The sequence below is a fragment of the Rutidosis leptorrhynchoides genome, chromosome 3 (assembly GCF_046630445.1).
Source record: "Rutidosis leptorrhynchoides isolate AG116_Rl617_1_P2 chromosome 3, CSIRO_AGI_Rlap_v1, whole genome shotgun sequence".
NCBI lineage: Eukaryota > Viridiplantae > Streptophyta > Magnoliopsida > Asterales > Asteraceae > Rutidosis > Rutidosis leptorrhynchoides.
In genome coordinates this window covers 633301710-633309872 of record NC_092335.1, presented here as the reverse complement: position 1 = coordinate 633309872, position 8163 = coordinate 633301710, and the positions used below count along the sequence as shown (strand labels likewise).

Genomic DNA, 8163 nt, shown 5'->3' with positions numbered 1-8163 from the left:
AATTGCTCAAGAACACTAACCCTAGATTTCTAAAAAATTGGAATTTTAAAGCTTCTAAGCATGTTAAATAGCATTAATCTAGGCTATACAAGCATAATATACAAGCAATTTGACTATAACTAAGCTAGAAATCATCAAAATTAAATTAGGTAAAATTTTAGCCAAGAACACTAAAATTGAAAATTTAAAGATTTTAGGGGTGAAATCGTTACCTTTTTCCTTCCAAATCTGATGAAAGACATGTTTATAGCGATTTGTGGTAAGAAATTTGGAGTAATTTGATGAAAAAATGGTAAAAATTGAGAGTGTTTTTGAGTTTTTCGCGTATGTGTGTGTATTTTTGTGAGGAGACAGAGAGCAGTTCGGGCTTTATTTTGCATCAGACCAGAAATTGGTCCCCATGCGACCGCATGGATTTCTAGCACAAACCCCATGCGATCGCATGGGGTGTTGTTATTATTATTTTTTTTTTTTATTTTTTATTTTTTTATAAAACCTTGACTTATAAAACAATTAATTTAGAAAATATTTAAAATTTTTGTTTTCCTTTATATTTAGGATGAGGGCGTTTCGGTACGGTTACCTAGTGCGTCCCTCAACAAAATTTTAAAATTTGTCATTTTTAAAGCGATTGTTTTAAAAGCAAAGATTTTGGGTTTTTTTTAATTTTTTTTGGCATACTTTAGGTCAATAAAATTAAAAATAATGATAACAAAATTTCTCGCCCCTCCCTTGGGTAAAGCAATTTCGGTTCAAGGACCTAGTTTTCACTCGCGACGAAATTTTTGAAATCAATTTTTAACTCAATGAACTAAAGTACATTTTGTTTTTAAATTCACACCAATCTTAAATTTAAAATGCATATTAATTTTATATAAATATTATTAATATTTACATACATTAATTTTATAAATTTATATTGGCTTAAATTTAAAATAACATAGTAATATATTATATATTAAATTTTAAAAACAATGAAAAATAAATTAAAAATAAAAATCTTTTTGTTCTTTTATCTCACTTTAATCAATCAAATATTAACAAAAATATACGTCCCTCTTTTCGGTAAAGTAATTTCGGCTATATTACCTAGTTTTACTCTTGACGAATTTTTAAAATATTTTGGGTTGATTGATTAAAGATATTTATACCTTATGAATAAACGTTGAATTTCGCTGTGTTGGATTAAATTTTATTCTGATATCCATAATTTCGGTAATATTACCTAGTTTTACCGAATATCAATTTAATACTTTATAGCGAACAATCCAGCGTTTAAAAATTCAAAAGGTTAAAAGCAAAATAAAATGAAATAAAAACTGTACATACTTACCTGTAAGATGGAATTCTCAGTGACCTGCTTTGGTCGACTCATAGGAGAGTCGTTCGATTTGATTTTTCATAGCTATATGAGCGTAACCGCGAGAATTCAATAGCTTTTCATCTTTGCATATGTACGGTCCTTCTCTGCATAGAGTAACGAACTCATTGTTTGAGTATGTTTGATTGTTTGAACATTTTCTTTCGTGTGACCATTTTCCGCATTTGTGACATTTTTCGAGATGTCGTGCTCTTCTCTTTGCTGCGGATTTTGATGTTCCTTTACCGAAATGTGTCTTATTATGATCTTTTCTGAGTTCTTTTCTTACTTGGTCACAATTTCCTCTTATCTTCGAAACTAGTTCACTCGGTAGGGTGTTATTGTTATGTTTAACAATCATAGCATGTAGCAATAGACCATGGTTCAGTTCAAAGGAATTCTTCATCTTGTAAAACCTATAAAACAAAAAATTCAGAATGGGGGGAGAAGACTAGTTCTTTAGGGTCTGCTAGGGAAAGACCATTCGGATTCCATTCTCGGAAACTACACGAAAACAGAACATCTAACTCTAGACAGCATTATAACCCTTAAAACATTTAATTCTCTCCACACTTAGTTAGCTGTGGTGTTTTTGGTCCATCAACAACTTGCATATTTGTTATAATCCATTGGCTGGTTTCATGTGTAATATCCACAAGTTCAACTAGTTTTGCCTTTTCTTTAGGCGACAGATTGGATAATAACCGGTTATATAACTTAAAGTTCCCCTTAATTCTAGCATCTATAACCCTTTTAAAAAGTTTCTTCATTGATCTGTCAAAAACTGGGTCATTTAATTTCGTATCAATAATGGGGTTCTTTGTTATCAGGCCATCATTAGGTGTTACTTCATCTTCCCCACACTTAGGCGTTTTATTACTAAGCACTACCGTTGGAGTTATTGGTTCAACGGTTTTGGTTGGTGGAGATTTATACTTTCGATTCACAAGAGTGACCGATTTGTCACCATCAGTAAGTGTCATTTTACCCTTTTTTACATCAATTAACGCCCCAGTGGACGCTAAAAATGGGCGACCTAAAATTAGAGGAATATTAAGGTCTTCCTCCATATTGATAACTATGAAATCAGCAATAAATGTCAAATTTTCCACTTGAACGGGTAAATTGTTGGCTATTCCAACTGGGTGTTTAATGGTTTGGTCAAATAATCGAACACTTATGCTGGTTGGTTTTAAATTACCCACACCTAATCTTTTGTGTAAGGATAGAGGCATAACATTCGCACTTGCTCCTAAATCTGCTAACACATTATAAATAGCACAATCACTAAGCAAACAAGAAATGATAAATTCACCCGGGTCTCCTAATTTAGGCGGTGGAGTTGGTTTTTCAATCTTTTTCGGGTGCTCTTTTCTTGGAATGGGAGGTTTATATAATATTTCTTCTTCATCACTTAAATTTGAAATCTCCTTATCTTCCAATATTGGTTTTTCAGATCTTGTTGAAAGCATATTTATTTTTTCATTCTGAGGGTTTGCTTTGAAATTGAAATTGAAATCATTTTCAAATTCTATCGGACCATTTATGTAATGTTTAACTCTGTGACCATTAACTTTAAATTCAATCCCATCTAAATTTATTAACTCTACTGTTCCGTACGGGAAAACTCTTTTGACTATGAATGGTCCAGACCATCTTGATTTTAATTTTCCAGGAAATAGCTTGAATCTTGAATTGAAAAGAAGAACTCGGTCTCCTTCCTTAAATTCTTTTGAATTCCTGATTCTTTTATCATGCCATTTCTTCGTTCTTTCTTTATAGATTAACGAATTTTCATAAGCATCTTGTCTTAACTCTTCTAATTCGTTTAATTGACTTAACCGTAGACGACCAGCTTCATACAAATCCAGATTACATGTCTTCAAAGCCCAAAATGCTTTGTGTTCAATTTCTACTGGAAGGTGACATGCTTTTCCATAAACAAGTTTAAAAGGTGTGGTACCAATTGGAGTTTTGTAGGCTGTTCTAAAAGCCCAGAGTGCATCCTCTAATTTCAAGGACCATTCCTTCAGATTTGATCCTACGGTTTTTTCTAGAATTCGTTTTAATGCTCGGTTGGTATTTTCAACTTGTCCACTTGTTTGTGGATGGTAAGCAGTGGAGATTTTATGAGTTACTCCATATCTTTTGAGAACTTTTTCAAGTTGATTGTTACAGAAATGAGTACCCCGATCACTTATTAAAGCTTTCGGTGTTCCGAACCTTGCAAAAAGACGTTTTAAGAAGTTGACTACAACTCGTGCATCGTTAGTTGGGAGAGCTTGTGCTTCCGCCCATTTAGATACATAATCAACGGCAACGAGAATGTAGAGATTATTATGAGATTTTGGAAATGGACCCATAAAGTCAATACCCCAAATGTCAAAAACTTCACATACTTGAATGACATTTTGTGGCATTTCATCACGTTGACTTATTTTTCCGGTCCTTTGACAAGCATTACAGGATTTACAAAGGAGGTGTGCATCTTTGAAAATTGAAGGCCAATAGAATCCAGCATCGTAAACTTTTCTTGCTGTGAGTTGAGGCCCATAATGCCCTCCTGTTGGTCCTGTGTGACAATGGTTTAAGATTTGACTAGCTTCGTCCCCAAATACGCATCGGCGTATTATTCCATCGGGACATCTTTTAAATAAATGTGGATCTTCCCAGAAATAGTGTTTTATATCACTAAAGAATTTCTTTCGTTTTTGGTACGACAACCCTTTTTCAAGGAATCCACATACTAAATAGTTTGCAAAGTCTGCAAACCATGGTATTTCATTATAATCTATCTTCAATAGATATTCATCCGGAAAGTTATCTTGTATGGTCGATTCATTTAGAACTTCTAATTCAGGATTTTCAAGACGAGAAAGATGATCAGCGGCGAGATTTTCTGCTCCCTTTTTATCTCGGATTTCAATATCGAATTCTTGTAAAAGTAAGATCCAACGGATTAATCGTGGTTTGGCATCTTGTTTTGAGAATAAATATTTAAGGGCAGAATGATCTGTATAGACCACCGTTTTGGCTAGAACGAGATATGAACGAAATTTGTCAAAAGCAAAGACAATAGCAAGGAGTTCTTTTTCAGTAGTTGTGTAATTCGTTTGTGCTCCTTGTAACGTCTTACTGGCGTAATAAATAGGTTGAAATCTTTTTTCTATTCTTTGACCTAAAACGGCTCCCATTGTAAAATCACTTGCATCGCACATGAGTTCAATAGGTAACTTCCAATTTGGAGTTATCATGATCGGCGCATTAGTGAGTTTTTCTTTAAGTATATTAAAAGATTTGATACATTCATCTGAAAAGATGAATGGAGCATCCTTTTCTAGGAGTTTGTTCATAGGAGTGGCAATTTTAGAAAAGTCTTTTATAAAACGTCGGTAAAAACCGGCATGCCCTAGGAAACTCCTAACTCCTCTAACATTGGTGGGATGTGGAAGTTTAGCAATTACATCTACTTTAGCTTTATCCACTTCAATTCCTTCACTTGAAATCTTATGTCCAAGAACGATGCCTTCATTAACCATGAAATGGCATTTCTCCCAATTAAGTACTAGATTTGATTTTTCGCATCTAATGAGCATTCGTTCAAGATTAATTAGACATGTTTCAAAAGTATCACCGAAGACTGAAAAGTCATCCATGAAAACTTCCATGCATTCTTCTATCATGTCGTGAAAAATCGCCATCATGCACCTTTGAAAGGTTGCAGGGGCGTTGCAAAGTCCAAATGGCATGCGTTTGTAAGCAAAAGTACCATAAGGGCATGTGAAGGTGGTTTTTTCTTGGTCCTCGGGTGCGATTGGAATTTGAAAGTATCCGGAGAAACCGTCAAGAAAACAATAGTAACTATTTTCGGCTAACCTTTCCAACATTTGATCAATGAAAGGTAAGGGAAAGTGATCTTTTCTGGTGGCGTCATTTAATTTTCTATAATCAATACAAACACGCCATCCTGTTACAGTCCTAGTAGGAATAAGCTCATCTTTATCATTTGTGATGACAGTTATGCCACCTTTCTTAGGTACGCATTGAACTGGGCTTACCCATGGACTATCAGAGATTGGATAAATTAAACCTGCATCGAGCAGTTTAATGATTTCTTTCTTAACAACATCTTGCATATTTGGATTTAGTCTTCGTTGGCGTTGCACATATGTTTTATGATTTTCTTCCATAAGGATTTTATGTGTGCAATACGAAGGACTTATACCTTTAATGTCATGAATCTTCCATGCAATAGCTGGTTTATGAGCTTTTAGCACAGAAATGAGTTGAGATTTTTCATTTTCCGTAAGAGAAGACGAGATTATTACAGGTAATTCAGATTCACCATGTAAATAAGCGTATTCCAAATGGGTTGGAAGTGGCTTTAACTCTAATGTCGGTGGTTCTTCTATCGATGATTTGTATCGATATCTGTCTTCCTCTTTTAGCTCCTTAAGTTCTTCACTTGTTGGCTCGTACCCATTAGTTACGAGTGTAGCTAACATTTCAGCTTCATTAATTGGTTCTGTTCCTTCTCCTAAAGAACATTCTCCTGTTCCTTGTAATTCTGGAAATTCTTGCATCAATTCTGTATGTGAATCTATGGTTTGAACATAATAACATGAATCATCCGCAGATTGAGATTGTTTCATGGCTTTTTCAACAGAAAATGTTACACTTTCGTCCTCTATACTTAGGGTAAGTTTCTTATTGAACACGTCTATTATTGCTTTAGCCGTGTTTAAGAATGGTCTTCCTAATATAAGAGGAACTCTAGAATCTTCTTCCATATCCAGAATAACAAAGTCTACTGGAAATACTAACGTACCAACTTTAACTAGCATATTCTCCATTATCCCTCTAGGATATTTTATTGATCGATCGGCTAGTTGTATGCTTATTCGTGTTGGTTTTAAATCTCCAAGGTCTAGTTTAGCGTATAATGAATACGGCATTAAATTTATACTAGCACCTAAGTCTGCCAATGCTTCTATTGAATTAAGACTACCCAGAAAACATGGAATTGTGAAACTTCCTGGATCAGAGAGTTTTTCTGGTATCTTATTCAACAGCACTGCAGAACAATTAGCATTCATTGTGACAGCCGAGAGTTCTTCCATTTTTCTCCTATTTGTGATTAGATCTTTTAGAAATTTAGCATATCTTGGCATTCCTGAAATCACATCAATGAAAGGAAGATTGATATTTATTTGTTTAAACATATCCAAGAATTTGGATTGCTCGGCTTCAAGTCTTTCTTTTCTCATTTTACTCGGGTAGGGAAGTGGTGGTTGGTATGGTTTAACATAAGGCTTTGCCTTAACTGTGTTATCTTCATTAACCTTTTCAACTACCGGCTCTTGTTCCTTTTCTTGCTCAGGCTGTGATGCCTCGGAAATAGGAATAGAGTTATCGGAACTTACAGGTATTTCAGGTGGATTAAGTGTCATACCACTTCTTGTGGTAATGGCTTTAGCTGTTTCATTTCGGGGGTTAGCATTTGTATTACTAGGTAGACTCCCCGATTTTCTTTCACCTATTAACCTTGCTAGGTTACTCACTTCTTGTTCTAGATTTTGGATTGAAGCTTGTTGATTTCTAAATGATTGAGCATTTTGTTCATTAGTTTGTTTTTGAGATGTCATAAGTTGTGTTTGAGATTCCATTAGCTTTACCATCATTTCGTCCAAGTTTATCTTTTTCTCATCGGTTTGTGATGGTTTATTAAAGAAACCAGGTCTTTGCTGATTGTAAGTATTGTTAGATACTTGTTGATTGCTAGGACCTTGTTGGTTGTTATGTTGAGTATTTTGATTGTAAGGAAAGTTTTGATTTCGATTGAAGTTTGGCCTTGGCGGTTGATAATTATTTTGATAATTATTTCCCGGCCTTTGGTTCATGTTGGAAACATTTTCTCTTTGTTCCATCGTTTGTTCAATACTGAGACAATCTTTTGTCAAATGTGGTCCTCCACACTGCTCACAGCTAATTCGTATCGTGTGAATATCTTTAGTCATCTTTTCCATTTTTCTTTCGAAAGAATCTAACTTTGCGGAAATGGAATCAAAGTCATGGCTAGAGTCGGCTCTAGCCGCTTTAGATGAATGAAAAATATCTTTTTTCTGGTGCCACTCATGTGAGTGGGAGGCTGTGTTATCAATAATTTTGTGAGCTTCGGTTGCGGTTTTCTTCATAATGGAACCACCAGCGGCTGTGTCGATGTCTTTTCTTGTAGCGATGTCGACGCCTTTATAGAATATCTGAACTATTTGAAAAGTGTCTAAACCATGTTGAGGACATCCTCTTAACATTTTTCCGAATCTTGTCCATGCCTCATATAGCGTTTCATTTAGCTTTTGCATGAACGTGGCAATTTCTCCTTGAAGTCTCACGGCTTTAGATGCCGGAAAGAATCTTTGAAGAAATTTTTCAACTAAAATATCCCATGAATCAATCGCTCCTTCAGGTAACGATTCTAACCAATCTTTAGCTTCCCCCTTTAAAGTCCAGGGAAACAACATAAGATAGATCGTTTCATCTTCGATTTCTCGAATTTTAAATAGATTACAGATTCTATTAAAAGTTCGAAGATGTTCGTTTGGATCTTCTTTTGCTGTACCACTAAATTGGCATTGATTGGTGATCATGTGTAGGATTTGTCCTTTGATTTCAAAATCTTGTGTTCTAACATCTGGTTGATTAATGGCATGACCTTGGCCCGTACGTGTGGCTCTCATTCGGTCTTCCATACTTTGAGGTTCTGTTATTTCCATAATTAAATTTGTTGAATCTGAATCACTAGA

At 34.8% G+C, this 8163-nt stretch overlaps 1 non-coding gene across 1 annotated transcript; it reads left to right on the top strand.

The window, feature by feature from the left end:
* The first annotated feature begins 7642 nt into the window (after positions 1–7642).
* Positions 7643–7749, top strand: LOC139903155 (small nucleolar RNA R71). Its single transcript, XR_011777997.1, has one exon. It is a non-coding gene; the product is annotated as a small nucleolar RNA R71 (small nucleolar RNA).
* The last annotated feature ends 414 nt before the right edge of the window (positions 7750–8163 follow it).